Here is a 16209-nt window from a genome sequence, read left to right as displayed (position 1 = left end):
AAAGAGGCAGCAGCTTTTTGTCTTCTATTCTCCATTTTAATGGGTCCAAAGCTACAAACTTGGAAAGAAAAACAACAGTACAATAAATAACGACAACATATGTGTGCAAAGCAAGTAGTGAGGTGACCATGACTCAGTATTTTGTAACGTGTTGATTTTATCCATTTATTCACACTTCAGAAATGTAATGAATTACTATTTTACAATCAAAGCAGAAATAAAGTAGTTTTTCTTCTAAATATGAAAATGGAGTTAATGGAATATTACATTTAGTGAATTAAGTTTATATTATGTAATTTGCCTTTATTTTGCTGATTAAGACATGAACGTGTGGTTTACTTAAAGGTGGAAGCCACGGGATGAAGGTAACATCAACGCTATGTGGCTTCCATGTTTGTTAACACAGAGGAGATGACAGACAAGAAACAAGAAACCCTGCCTACTCCAGTGGTGCTGTATGACACATTAGAAGAGCCAGTAAGATGTTTGTTTCATTGATTTTTTTTCCCCCCCATCATTATTTGGCAGAGTGCTTGCAGGTGTGAGAGAGAGAGAGAGAGAGAGACAGGGGCAGCAAAGGTCAGATAGTGAAATGCCCCCTTTGATAGTTGAGCTAGGAACCAGATCTACCGTTTGTATGGATGTCCGTGTTATTGTATCATATGTTGGACAATATTACACATCCAACGTTCTTTGTTCGCTTTTGAAGTCAAGTCAAAATCAGGTAATCACATACATCTTAATCAAACTTATTTTAAATTCTGTATGATAACAATGAGTCTATCACTAAAATCCTGTGTCCTGTGTGTGTGTGTTTGTGTGAGAGAGACAGACAGACAGATAGATAGACAGAGTGAGAGAAGTTGGTCACTATTTCCAATCTGTGTCCCATACTGCCTCCATGTGGCCTCTTTTTTATTTATTTGTGTCATGGTGAGTTATGATCTTATCTGATAATTGAACACAAATAGTAAATACAGCCTTTATATCATCTTTTCCTGTACACTCCTGCTCAACATTTTCCATCCTAATGATTTCATCCCATTCTTCACTATCGTAAATAGTGTTTGTAAACTCTAGTGGCTATGAATAGTGGAGCACCTGACAAAATTAAGTGTGTCAAGCTCCTGTAATCACACTCAGGTAGCACATTTTGACAGTTTGATATTGTCTGTGGTTCTGCGCTGTGGTGAAGTTAGTTTTCAGTTAGATATTGGACACAGACATGAAATGTGGACCCAGTGGTGTCTACTTACTCAGGTTCATCCAGTGTTGGCAGCAGGACACTTAACTCACCTCCCAGAACAGAACCCCAGCCACTGGAGGCTGACTCAGGGACCATCAATAAGCTACTGTTTGATTGACAACTCTTTGCCATAATAATTGGAAATGCTGTATATCAGCTACAGTACAACAAATGTTGACATTTAATCACTACTGAATATTTGATGTTGAAGTTTAAATTCTCTAAATTTATGAAAAAACATTTCAGTGAAATTAATTGAACGCAATCTTTCAAAATTTTTACATTGTGAAACTTTCAATTGTCACTGAATTTTGTGATCTGATTAGAGCTAATTGGGCAACTTGAATACCGTTTTTGAATATTAGGGAGGTGAACTTTCTGAGTTTGAGAACCCTACAAATACTACATAGTGGAAATTAAGTTTTTATTTTATTTTTATAATTGAACAACTTAAAAGAGACTATTGAGAAATCCACAAAGTGAAACCCAGAGCAGTTTTCAGTCAAACATCTCAGTGCCAGTGTCCACAGAGAGCTCAGGACAGCAGCTAGCCACATGGAGCTAACTAGCTGCTAGCCAAGCTACAAACTTTTTTTCTCTCGCTCCAGACAAACTATAAAATAATAAAGTTCAACACAGCACGCTGCCAACATTATCAGTGTCTCGGTGCTCACCTTGAACCTGCATCTTTCTGCCGGCCTCTTTGCCTCTGAGTTGTAGCGGTGTAAACTCCTCCATCTCAGGAGGAATCAGCCCGGCAGGTGGCGGGGCTCTGCAGGTGACAGGTGTGCAAAAACGCCAAGATGCCTTCACGGGAAGCCCGACAGCGGACGATCCATCTGAACTGTAACGTTAGTGAAATGTTGCTACTTCTAAAGAGGGTAACTGTTGGAGGAAAACCTTGCTATAGCTAGCTATCACACAATTTATGTTAACTAAGAAAATAACGGTAAAGTTTAAAGATTTAGGATTTTATGCTTCTAAACCAAGCTTTTGTTGTGTCTGTGTTGTGTGTTTCTTGTATATTTGCCTGACACGATGTCCTCAAGTCATTTAAAAAGTAATTTCATTCAGGTGGTTCTCTGTTGGCGTTGTTTTGTTCCTCTATTTTACATTTAAATCTACGTTGAGTGTGGTTTGTTTTCCGTCAGTAAGGGACGGGGACGTGCCGCTAAAGTTTCCGGGTGTGCCGACCTGATTTATGCTAGTCTGGTTAATTAGCTAGAAATGCTAACTAAGACTAGCTAGCTACTTAGCATTAATAATCCCCAACCAACGGTAGGTGACGAATAACGTTATTCAGCTGACTTTAACCAGTACACGGAGCTAATAGAGACTTTACTGAACTAGCAGATGCAAAGCAGTCACACCCCATCACCGTCTTTATTCTGGTAAATATCCATATATTCAAGAGCTAACTAGCTAATGTGGCTTAAGTTCAACATTGCTAAACATTGCAATTATTTCAGAGGAGGATAACTCTACCAGTCTATCAAAAGGAGTTTCATTATAGTGACACTAGATGTCAGTCTTCTCAAGTCAGCTGTAGCATGTCAGCAGTGGACTATGATCCCTTTGAAGAGCTTCTTCTTTTTCTCCCTTGTCAGCTACCTGGTGGTACAAACTGGTTTTTGCTATGTTGAACTGGTAGTTTTGCCAATGGCCACACCAAGAGCAATAGAATTACTTTCATGTGCTCTCTGCTAACAATGTGCACCTCTGTTAGACCACAATCACAACTGTTTTCTGTTGTATCTGCTGCTCTCAAAGACATTTCATTGCCAACTTGGTAGAACTACATATAATTATAATGTGTAGTGTTTGTCAGTACCATATGTTATATTTATTACAAACGTTTACTCCATTGTTTTCACCTTTACAAATCTTTGCCTTTATCCTGCCAGACTTACAAATACTCCGATGGACCAGATCAGAGGGAACCCACAGGTTCACACATGATGGTGAGCACCTTTTCTTACCCACTTAAATGACAATGTTTTCTGTGCTTGTAGCATGTTTTTGATGTTTTATTTTAACAGTTTACAATTTTAGTTTGTTGCAATACAAAGTATGATTCTACATTATATATAACTGTGCAGTACAGCCCTGCTATAAAGTGCATTTGTAGATAAACAAATGGTTGTCTCATTCTGTTTCTGTTCATTGTGGCTGTAGATGCAAAGGGTATGAGGTATGTGTCTTAACCACCAGCAAGTGCACAGAGGCCAACTCAAAGGTGGTGCAGCACATTCAGAGATACATTCCAGCGTGATGTCCCTCCCTGCAGGTAAAGAACATCCGCCTGCAGATGGAAAGTAGCTCCAATATTATCTACCAACCAAAGCCTGAGAGACCAAAAGGTCGACATGGGATATGGTGAATCAGGGGATAAAGTGCAAGTTATTGCCCCTCACATGCATACAATCTTAGCTCAGAGGTCGAAGATGCAGCCTCCCAGTATCACTGAGCATCAAAGCATCAATCAGGGAGGGGGCTCACCCCATGTTAAGGCTGGGCTTAGGAGACAGAGGACTCTTTTTTTCTTTCTTTTTTTGTTCATAAAAGAACTTTCACAAACAGAACCTTATCTCTGTTACAAATTTAATTGTTTTGGAGTTTAATTCAATTCCAAAATCTAATCTATCTCATGATTGACTTTTATCAGGTGCTTTTACCCTTACTTATTTAAAATATAACATTGTACGACAAAACAAAGGGCCTGTGTAGTTTAATTATTATGAGGAAACGTAATAATCAGTGCAGTGTTTCCACATAAATGCAATCAACCACATCATCATTATCACTCCATTTAGGTAAAGTGGATATTTCATTATTGAACAGTTGGTGGTTAATGTGCATTTAATGGCAGTTAATGTGATTGTTGAGGTCATAATAGATCTAATTAACAACATGTCTAACAATGACCCAATACAGGCCTGTGCAGACGAGCTGCTTGTGCTTGACTATTGTCAAGGGGTTCAAGTGTCTGTCTGTGCTGAAATGTTGGGAACCTCTTCTCTCTTGCGTACCCCACTGACCTAGATTTCAATTGTTTTCTGCCTGAGACAATGGGAGAAATGGTTTCATAACTGAATACAATACCTGGGTGTTATTCAACACGATTGTTGTTAAGGTTCTCATTGTGGTGTGATTTTGTGCTGAGCGTTGTGTGTTTTCTTTATGTAACCTGCTCAAGCAGCCAGCCAGCGACGAGCCGGTGCACCCCGCAGTAAATCTCTTCTAGACGGTTCAACAGATGATTGTGCATTCACATTAATTTCTGCAGCCCAGCGAGTCCAATCACTGCTGTTTCAAACACAAGAGCACTTCTCACACGATCTTTTTGCATAAACAGTTATTCTCCTAAGCAATTTGATACTTAACAGTGAGATAAACGTGAGAGATGAACGTGCAGACAGTTAAATAATCAATATTTATCTGTCAACTGGGCCTAAAAAAATAATATCATCTTGTCTACGATCTACTCATTTAGCACTGTTTTAAGTCATCCCATCCACTGGGAAGGTTGTCAACTTTATCTGGGACTGAGAATGACAATATTTGTACTGTTAAGCAAAGCAGTTGCAACTGTCTTGTACAACCCCTAAAAACACGCTTGCTCCTGTTACACCTGAGGAATTCAATGTACTTACTGCTGGGTCATGCAACTTTTTAGTGTAGGCAAGGCAACTTTGTTTGTACAGCACCTTTCAAACAAGTTGCAATTTAAGGTGCTTTGATTAAGGCAAAGAAATACTTTAGAACATTATAAACACAATAAAAAGGAAAGTAAAATGATTAGAATAGAATAAAATTAGATAGAAAATGATAAAATGTGATAAAGGACCAGAAAAACGGTTACAGTGCTTTAATAAGATACCACAAATTCAGTAAAGGAAATAGAATCACACTAGAGCAATTAATTGACCAGTGGCACAGAACAGCAGAGGTTTTAAAATTTAAAAATGTCTGAAGTTGGACCCATTTAAGATCAGCACATTTGCTCCATCGGTTGTTCTGTAAAGTAGCTAAAAGCAGATTCACCCTAATTGGTTCTTCCTGAGGACCTGCTGGGTTTATATTCATTGAGCAGATCAGAAAAGTATTTTGGCCGGAGTTTATTCAGTGGTTTAAATATCTTTCTCTGGAAAACTGAGCTAGATGAGAAAGAAATACATAAACTGCTCCATTAATTAAAGAGCAGAAGCATTTTGTCTGCTGATTTTTCACGTTTCTTAATTAACTAATGCATTACAAGTTCAGATGACTTATAATAGATTTATAGTTATACTGTTCAAAATGTAGCCATATATGCTAAAATAGAAAGTATGCGCAGTCTTTGGAATTAGATGTGCTTGAACCGCTTATAGAGTTAGAGAAGAGAGGCAGAGTGCTCCATGCTCAGTGGATAGATGAAGGAAGAGTGAGCAGAAGGCAAATTAATCAAAGGACATCAAAGGCAAATGGATTGAGGGAGGGAAGGGATGAAAGACTGCCGCCCGTTTGTCCCATGCCGTTCCCGCTCCGCTCCGCCTGAGCCTGCTCTCAGATCTCAGGGCCATTGTGCCGCACGGGTGCATGGAGGGGGCTGAGGCACAATGCACACAACAAAACATACTCATACACACTGAAAGCAAGGCTTGAAAAGGAAGAAATGTACATTTTCTATCACATCTATCATTATTCTGTCTCTTAGTTTCTCATCCTTGCATTTGTACAGTTGCTTGCAGTTTGTTCACCATCAAAGCATTTGAATTCACCAGAGTTGGCCGCACAAACGTTGACTGAGACATAAACACACAGTCACACACTCTCTAACACATAGTGTATGCTGTTGTCAGTGTGAACTCTGCCGTCAGTGCTGGCTTGTGGCAGCAGTGGACGGCTCTCTTTGATAATGCCCTGCTAGATGTGGCCGCCACTCTTTTTATCGTTCAGCCAGTTAGTTGGCTCAACGTTGACTCCAATTTGTGCTTCCCGTTTGGGTTACTGGTCGGCACAGACTTTCTTCTGTGTCCATGTAGACTGTGGCCGTGGCCCTGTCTGTTGCTTGTGAATGTACAGAACATTGTGTTTATATCAGTTATATACTCAGATCACTCTCTGCAGACATTTTTCTGATCTGGTAGTAACAGTAATATGGACTGAATTCCATTGAAATTTTTAGAGCAATAATTAGAATGACAGCTGGCTTGTGTGGTGGAAGAGAAAAAAGTGCCCTGTGCAGAACAGGGTTATAGTGACAGGATCTGGACTAAGCAAATGTGCATATCTGATTTTGACTCATTATGCATTGGCATATCTTGAATTTAGAGCTGTATGTGATCTATTTCAGTGTATTTAGTATTACTCAAAGTATGAGTGACACCTTGAATGCTCATGTTTCAGCTGACAAAATGTGTTAAAACTTTGCCTCTTCTCCTAAATCTCAATTTGCCCTCAATCACGTTCAGCTTTATTAAAACAGAGGTTGTTCATAATGCTTTTACATATTCACTGTAGTGTTCTTTACAGAGGTAGATGTATCTCACATAATCTACACACCTTATAATTTTTCAGATGGAAGGATTTAGACGCATATCAGCTGTTTTCTGTGCCATTTTCACATCAAAAGATTATGCGTACTATATAAATGTTGATATTTTTTTTTCTCAGGAAGATATTCTGTGTCTCTTAAATGATAAGACCTAAACATTCTGTCTTACAGTTTTACTTTTATTTCAACAAGTGGAGGGATGAGACACATCCAACAAGTTCACGATAAATGCTGGATGGCAAAACAAAAAAGTTTTAATTTGTTCAATGAATTATTTCTTCTGGACTTTAAAAATACACCATGTTCATAAGCACATTATTACAGTATCTTTATGTAACAAAAGCAGAGTTCAGCAGAGAAAGACAAAAGTGATGTGAACTGACAATATTTTAATGGGGAGGATAAAAGACTGTAAGTGATCAATGGAGGCGGCGGCCAAGTGATGCCCGGGGGACGGCTTTGATGTGGGCATCCTCAGAGGGACGCCGGGGACAATGCCCTCTTTGAGGGGCATGCAGAATGGCAGACACTTCCCTCTCTCTCGCTCTCTCACACTCTGTCACTCATCTCCACCTCCATCTCCTGCTCGCTCTCTGCGACTCTGCGGCACAGACGCTCGTCGACGTCTGTGTCGCTCTGCATTCCTCTGCTCCAGTGTCACATCAGCCCATATCCTTATCTGCATAACTTTCTCCCTCTTCCTCTCACATTAATTAATTCAAACAACACCCCCTTCCCCGCCGCCCAGCCAATCACTCCGCCCCTCTGTTTCCCCCCCTCCCCATCTGTATCTCTCTCTCTCTCTCTCTCTCTCTCTCCCTCTCCCTCCCTCTGTCTCCTTTCATAGAACCAAACCTCTTTGTAATGTCCAGCCTTGGCAAGTTGCGCCCGATTTGCTGTCACAGTCTTAATGAATTCATCTGTTTGTGTATTGGCCATGGGAGCATTTCTCCCTCCTCCCTCCCTCTCCCTCTCTTTTCCCTATCCTCTCCCCCCTCTTGCTGGTGTTCCCCTGGGGACTCTATATATACCAGGGACCACTCCAGGCACCTATTGTTCCTCTAAGTAAACTTACAGACAGATGCCCTGCACCACAGTGTGGGAGAGAGCCCAGAGTCAGGAGGAGGGAGACAGTTAGCGATTGCAGAGAACAAGCGGACAACAGGGGTCTGGAAACACCACAGGCTAGCCACTTCTCCAGCACCTCTGCATCCTCTACGGTCGTTCCTCGTGTCTCCTGCCTGTCTGCTTGTTGTAACTGTGGACTGGGGGTCTGATGTTCTGACGCCATGCTGCTGCTGATATCACTGATGCTCATGGGACTCGACTGCTTGCTTGGAGCCCCAGCAAGTCGAGAGGTCTACAGGATGCCCCAGAGTGCGCTCAAAGGTAATTTTTCTAAATTTACAATTTTAGTAGTGACAACAGGTCTTGTCAGTTAGTATAGTTTGGAAATCTGATAACTACTATTACTATTTTAAGCATGAATGTTGCAGACATCCTCAAAAGTGGCTTACTTACTAAAAATTACTTACTTACAGTAGAACATGCTTTACCTCAGTATTTCTTATAGATACAGCTTAATCTTTTTTTATTTAATTTATCATAGTGAGAATCCATCATATCAGTGCTCTTGGTTGTGTGATGCTTCAAAATCTATGTAGGAGTTGAGTGGACAGAACATCTGGTAATACAACTGGCTAAAATGAGATTGAAATTAATAAAATATTCTAAATGATTGTGTCATGCACATATCTGATTCAAGCTGAGAGTTGTAACTACGAAATAGCTGCTGCATGTACAAATCCTATAGGCTTACTTTGTGAATCAAATTGGATGATTTCTGATATGCTTGGATACATACAGTATCTACTTTAGTGTTTTTCTGATGAGCTGCTGGTCTCTAACTTAAAAAGAAGTAATACAACACATTTTATTACACCGTGCATTTCAGCACTCATCTACATAAACTTCAAAGCAGTAAAGAATAAGGAATATTATCACTTGTGTGGTTTTGTCTTTAGCTTATATTGGTGTCATTTTTGCTCTCTCAGGCAGGCTTGTCAGAGAGGTACTGCAGGGACACTTGTTAAATCCGGCAGTAGAGCACAGTGGTGAGGGACCTCTGGCCTTCACTGGTTGAAGTGCTGAGTACAGCAGAGCCTTCATACAAACGGCTGGTGATGGCAGTGTGTGTTTGGAGTGTTTAGAACAAGGGACTCGGGGTCCCAGCCGCCCCAGGGCTGCCAGCCCGTGCCCCTACGGCCTGTCCCTGCCCGCCAGCCTCTGCCAGCTCAGCCCTGGCCTTCTAATTAAGTCTTCAATCAGCATTGTTGTTGTTAGTGGCCTATCCTGTGATGTGGTGCGCCACAGAGGGGGGCTGCAGGGTCAGCGGCCCGATTGATGTGTGTCTGCAGAAGCCTCACCAGCGCGCTGAGCGTGAGCTAGCTTCCCTAACACGCTGCCAATGAGCTCAAAGAGCAGCATGAGAAAAAGGGGGCTACTCACACACATACCAGAAAGCTGCACCAGTTCATACTAATGCTCACATACGCACACAGTGTTCCCACAGCAAATGACAGTCTTCCACGTGATAACCTCGACGTCCTTCTGATTAGCTTTTTGCCACATTTTTCCTTTCAAAAAATCCAGATAATTTTGTCAGAATTCAGCAAATGTACATGTATTTATAAAAAAATCTGTTCTGGAAAGTCAGTCCAGTATACACTGGAGCCCAACCAACTTCAGATTGTTTACTTCAATATTTATTTCATACACAAATATGTTTTATAACAATTTCTGAAATTACTGTAATATCTTGTTACAAATTGGCAGACATTTCCACTGATACAATATATCTGTATATCAGCCTTAACAACATATTGGTCTGGTCTTTCTCTCTTTTGGCATATCTCCTCTTCTTTTTCCCTAGCTTGTCTACAGGTTTCTTTTTAAACAGTTTTATTTTTCAGTTTTTAAAAAAACCTTTCTTTTTGTCCTGTCCTGCAGCTCTGTCTGATCGTGGCACTGTGGTTCTAGAGGCCGCCATGACAAGCGCTCTGTCTGCTCTTGAGCGTGCATCTTCTGAGAGGAGTCGGGCTGAAGCAGGCTGCCGGGGCTGTGTTCCCTGTTTGTTTCAGAACTGTGGACAGCTATCTGGGTCCTGTTGTAAGTAAACTATCGTCTTGTCCTTGTCATTCTTTAATCCCATTGTCCCGTATTACTGATAAATGCCTTCTTAGTACGTCTATAACTATCATATCTCCTTTCTGCATCAGCATCTCCTGCCAGTGCATCATCAGAGCCCAGCTGTGATGTCATCAGTAAGGCCCAGAAGCTTCAAGATGAAGCTGAGCGGAGTTGGGCTCTGAGCCAGGCCTGTGCGTACTATCAGCACCGCTGCCCACCTGGTGACTTGGACAAGGAGACGTGCATCAGGATCATGGGCGAGAGTTGCAGCGCCCGTGTCCTCCAGTGCAGCCTGCTCAACACAATGCAGAACCTGGAACCTGCTACACAGACGCATGCACAGGGTGAGGGGACGCGTGTTCACAAAGAAGTATTCATGCAGATTATCCTACTTTCTCTGTCAGTGAAGAGGCGTGAGGCTCATTTGTACAGCTCCAGTGTTTGTCTACAAAAAGCTGATTCTGCTGCTCTGACCGTGTGTCTCTGTCCCAGCAGCAGTGTGTGGTCAGAGGTTGTCCATGATGCAAAACATCACACAGCCTCGTGCCCGGATTGTGGGCGGCTCTCCTGCTCCTCCAGGCAGCTGGCCCTGGCTGGTCAACCTCCAGCTAGACGGTGGCCTGATGTGCGGAGGGGTCCTGGTGGACAGCTCCTGGGTGGTCACTGCTGCTCATTGTTTTGCTGGGTGAGTGTACGTGTGTGCATCACTGTCTCATGCAACTATAATAAGCTCTGTGATCCGTAGCATTTGAGATTGCTTTTTTTCTCCTCTCACTCCAAGTTTCTCTTATTGTTCTGACCTCCGTAGCAGCCGCAGTGAAAGCTATTGGACAGCCGTGGTGGGGGAGTTTGACATCACCAAGACTGATCCTGATGAGCAGGTTCTCAAAGTGAACCGCGTCATTCCTCATCCTAAGGTAATCAATACATTTATGTAGTGGGATATGGACAATATAGTATATACCTCCTTGATCAACCAATCTAATCACCAGATCAGTCTATCAGCCTTCAAGTCCATTCTAATCAATCAAACTTCCTCCACTTCCTGCAGTTCAACCCAAAGACGTTTAACAACGATATAGCCCTGGTGGAGCTGACATCCCCTGTGGTCCTGTCCAACCGCGTCACCCCCGTGTGTCTGCCCTCTGGCATGGAGCCCCCTACTGGCAGTCCTTGTCTGGTGGCAGGCTGGGGCTCCCTCTATGAAGGTAAAGGGGAGATAATTGTAATAATAATAACATAGGTTTTCACTTTTTATAGCTTAGTTTTCTGCAAGCAAACTTAAATGCTTTTGTTTGCTTTTTGAGAGTCTACATGCTGGTGATGAAGAAATATATATTGCATAACATGATGCTTTTTGTGTGTCCTCTCTACAGACGGCCCATCTGCTGACGTGGTGATGGAGGCCAAGGTGCCCCTACTGCCTCAGAGCACCTGTAAGAGTGCCCTTGGCAAAGAACTGGTCACCAATACAATGCTGTGCGCTGGCTATCTCTCTGGAGGCATAGACTCCTGTCAGGTAGGCAGAACAGCATCATTGTCTTACAGTTTTTGTCCTTCTATTCAGATCTTTAAGGTTTTATTTGGGGATCATTTTCAGTAACTGAATTTAAAACATTTAATTTAACACCTTTAATTCAGTGTAAAAGATCTGATGTTCTCTTTGTTTTTGACACTTTCTAGCAACACCAACGTATCATTCGAAATAAGCCATTTCTGTAAACCGACCACAGACGAGCTTTTTTTAATCTTTGGGGAATTTTCTGTCATCTGTAGGGAGATTCTGGTGGCCCCCTGATCTACCAGGACCGAATTTCAGGTCGGTTCCAGCTGCATGGCATAACGTCGTGGGGAGACGGCTGTGGGGAGAAGGGAAAGCCTGGAGTCTACACACGGGTGTCTGCTTTCTCTGACTGGATTCAGGCTGAGATACAGAGTGAGTTTCAGGCAGGAACAACACTCCACAGTAACTAAAATATTTTGGACTTACATACGTAAGTCTAAATATTAAAATACTACAAAACTATAACGCATGATTATCTTTTTTAGAGTCATTTGGAAGCAGGGAGCCAACATGTCCGGAGCTTCTGAAGACAACAGAAATGACGGAGGTGGAACAAAGGTCAGAGTTCAGCTCTCTCTGTCGCTTCTATACCCTGACCTGCCCCTCTGGTCAGTCTGCCAGCGCCTGCAGCCGGATGGCCGAAGACAAGTGCCTCACCCGCTTCAAGAAATGTCGTGAGTAATCTTACTCAACAGCTCAGCTCGATGTGTGCAGAGCAAAAACTAATTATGCTAACTAAATCTTCTTCCTGTTGCTTGGAGGTTATACTGTAGAGTTTCTGATCTGTTGTTCGCTCTCTCTGTCTGCCAGAGTTGCGTTCGTTCCTGCAGACCCTGTTGGATTTGCTCCAGAGGGCAGAGGACTACATCAGGGACAAAGTCGACTTGACCTTCTTCACCCAGACTCTGCCTCAGCTGGTGGAGCACATCTACAGCACCGCTTTCACTCACACCAGAGAGAGGAGGGACCTGAGCCAAGGTCTCACACAGATTGAAGGTACATGATTAGCTGATTATGTTATTCCATCTTCAGTCCAAACTGAAATTGACAGATAATTCATAGATAGCCATTGTAACAGGTGTTTTATTACTTGCAGAACAGCTAGATGGAGCTGTGGTGCCAACAGAGCAGGGTCCTTCTCCAGTTCCTCCAGTCTTATTCAGAGAGGTGGGACCCTCAGTGGATGACTGGGAGAAATACCTCAGAGACATGGCTGAGGACCTGGACAAACAACACACCGGCGCATCCATACCAACGAGACAGGAGGACAACCTTTTCTTACAGGTAGACTGTTTGTTGTATTTTTAAAATGTCCAAATGCGGATGAGGTTGCTTTTGTATTATATCACATAACTTTGAAATACTCTCAGCACAGTCTGACGTTTGAATGTTCAGAAATCCTTTGAAAAGTGTACAACTATCTAAATATCAGAAGGAAAAAAAGCTTCTTTCTAGGTTCATCATTTTGTATTTTGCTATTTCATTCATTCTTTCTTTGGCATTTTGGGAAATGTATGCCACCTGTCTCTCAAGCAGACATAGACATGGCTGTTAATTGTAATATTATGATGAAGATTTATTTGGAGCTAAACTTAGTATTTGTTTTTACATGTCATCTCCAGACACAGGACTCCTCAGTGCACCAGCTGGAGAGCGAGTTTCGATCTGTTATCTCAGCTCTGCGCTCCAAATTGGACTCCAGGGCTGCTCCCCCCGTCCTGCACTTGGACACAGTCTCCCTCCAGGAGGAGTCTCCCAACAGTCCCGCTTTTCCTGCTTCTTCCACTGGAGCACCGATCCACACCAGCCCCTCCTCCTCCTCCTCCTCCTCCTCTTCCTCTTCCTCTCAGGAATCCCAGCAGCCTTGGTCACTTCTAACAGCCCTGATGAACGAAATTCAGAAATTAAGGACACAAGATGAAATTGTGACAAAAGATGCGTCACAAAGCGAAACCTCATCCATCAGAGGCGCTCCGCTTGATCTGAAGTGGAACGCCATGACGGAGGATTTTACGTTTGTTGAGAAAGGAGACCAAACAGAGTTAAAGCCTTCAGCGTTACCAGTGCAGTCAACAACTGTGGTTCAGCTGGTCACTGAGGGTGCTCACACAGAGACGGCCGCTGACCCCAGACAAATTGCGCATGCTACAAAGACTTTAAGTCTTCACAGAAAATACAGGAGCCTTCTTCGACAGAGGCAGATACGTGCGGCTAGTGGTAAAAGTATGTGCCACACCCAGTTCTAACTAAACATTCATTAAATACTTTTAAAAGATAATCCATGTAATATTTGTTTATGGGTTGATGTTATTTCTCAAATTGAATGTTTTTTTCTGCTCCTTTAGTTTGTCCTGGAGTGAGAGAGTCCTCACAGCAAGTCAGCCAAATCAGAGACTCCTACAGCTGGGTCTTAAACATCCCAGGCAGGAACCTACGCATGAACTTCCAAGAGGTAAACTGTCATTTAAGATGGAGAAGTTAAGAGCAGTAAACCTGCACTGCTAGAAGGAAACATGTTTCACTCATGTGTTATTCCATTTTCTCGCCCTTCCCTTCCTTCGTTGGGTCTGTCTTTTGTTCAGGTGCTGGTTGATCTGAACTCCAAGAACGATCGAGGACTTTACCAGTCGCGGGTCAGAGCAGTAGTGGGAGGGCGACCTTTGACCTTCTACGGTCTCGTGGGCCTGGAGAATGAGTCATTCTACCGCAGTGCGCCAAGGATCATCGCTTTGGCTCTGGAGGCACTCAAGACTTAAACTTCATCATAACAGCAAGTGAGATGACATTGAAATATAAAAGAAAGACATTAAGACAAAGACTCTCAAAGAGACCTGCTGTTTGAAAAGGCACCAGAAAACCCCCGTCATGGGACAGAGAGACACATAAAACGCACACTTAATTCTTCTGCCGTCTCCTGTGGAAAACAGTATTTTGTTTTCCCCATCTGAGAGCCTGACTTTGGCTGTAAATGAAAACACAACCCCATGAATGTATCAGTCCAACTATCGAGCACCCATCATGCCACAGGATTTTTTGATGTGGCTGGAGACGCAGCCTTGTCTAACTTATGAATCTGTACAAAATTATAAGTTATTCATATTGTCTTTTGCAAAGGTTGAGCCTCTTGTGAAGCACACAGACTGTAAATATTATTATTCCTATTCTTACCTTATTCTTACAATATTTATTTGTATAGAGAAAAGCATTTGTATTTTTGTAAAAAAAAAAAATCTATATATAAATAAAATTGTTATTAATGGTATTGCATGTTGTGTTGAATGTTGTAATCTGCAGTTATGTGTGTCTAAATTGCACTTAAAATGTGAGATGTTCAAACTAGCTGACAGTTATGCTGCTAATCCTGCAGTATTTTGTTGCTGGTGTACAGCAGTTCTGACGGGACCCAAACACACACTCTCTCGAGACATGTTTCAGTGCTGATGAGTCCCCACTGTGAGCCCAGATTAACCTCAGTCCTCCAACCCTTTAAGGGTAAGCTTTCCCATCAACACAGCAGCTGCTTTGCTCTGGTGACCAGTACCTCCCACGCCCTCCGCGTCTCCACCCCTTATTTCCAGGACGGGGAATTGTAACTGGACACAGACCTAGGCAGACCTCTAGAGTCTTGTTGTCTGTCCTGAGTCAGAGCATTGCAAGTAAAGACAACTGTTGCTTGAGGAAGTGACTCTCCAGAATCGTAGATAAGCCCCGTCTCTGCCATGTGACTTTTGTCCACCTCGCTGTGATGATTATGATGTAGATGATCGACTGAATGAGCCCAAATAAACCAAAGTAACTTCACAGCTAATATCTGCCCGATAATCTATGGTAGTTTTCTGCCCAGTCCAAGTGCTAAAAGAGGGATATGTAGGGATATGAGGGAACAGCTGAGTAAACACACACATACTTCTGTTGCAACACATCAACTCCTGCTTCTGGCTTGTGTGTTTATGTGTGTGAGCGTGCCGAATCATGGCAGGAACAAGTGTTTTTGTGACGCGCACACACACATACATAGAGTAATGACATGCCATAAATGTGCCACCAACCTCCACAGAGCCCGGCCAGTCATCACAGAGGGTGTGCTGTAAATGGATGAGACTTATCACCTGTTCTCTTATCCACTGTACGGCTCTTTTAACTTTGTGGTGTGCAGACACACACACAGTGTCGCTGCTGTCGTTAGCGTCTAATCTGTCTGTCTGTAATGCTTTTATTGTAGTGGTTACATTTACCCATGGCTTCTGATGGAACTGACTGGGTTATTATAGATCACTGCTGTGCTAAATTTACTCTCAGAGAAGCCATGAGATGTATTACTTTGTTAATGTGGCTGTCTGAATGACAATAGCCAGGTGCGCCAAACGGAGTTACAATACAGCGTGTGTTTTGATGGTGTACCTTAGCACAGGGTGGCCGCCATGTACTGAGTACAGTGTCGAAAGTATGTGCACGTCATTTTCCCGGTGTGTGCGTGTGTATTGTGACAGCTGGCTATGCAGTACTAGAAATACACTCTTGGATTTAACCCTAACAATCAACTCCCCCACCAACCCCCAACCATTCCTCTAAACCTCAACCCTCCCATCAGCCCAAGCCCTGTCTTTTGCTGGGAAACACACACACACACATACACATACACATACATTCATACACACCCAAACACAGTCCGAA

Source organism: Pempheris klunzingeri, chromosome 15 (assembly GCF_042242105.1).
Source record: "Pempheris klunzingeri isolate RE-2024b chromosome 15, fPemKlu1.hap1, whole genome shotgun sequence".
In the NCBI taxonomy this organism is placed as follows: domain Eukaryota; kingdom Metazoa; phylum Chordata; class Actinopteri; order Acropomatiformes; family Pempheridae; genus Pempheris; species Pempheris klunzingeri.
This window is presented reverse-complemented; position numbering follows the sequence as displayed.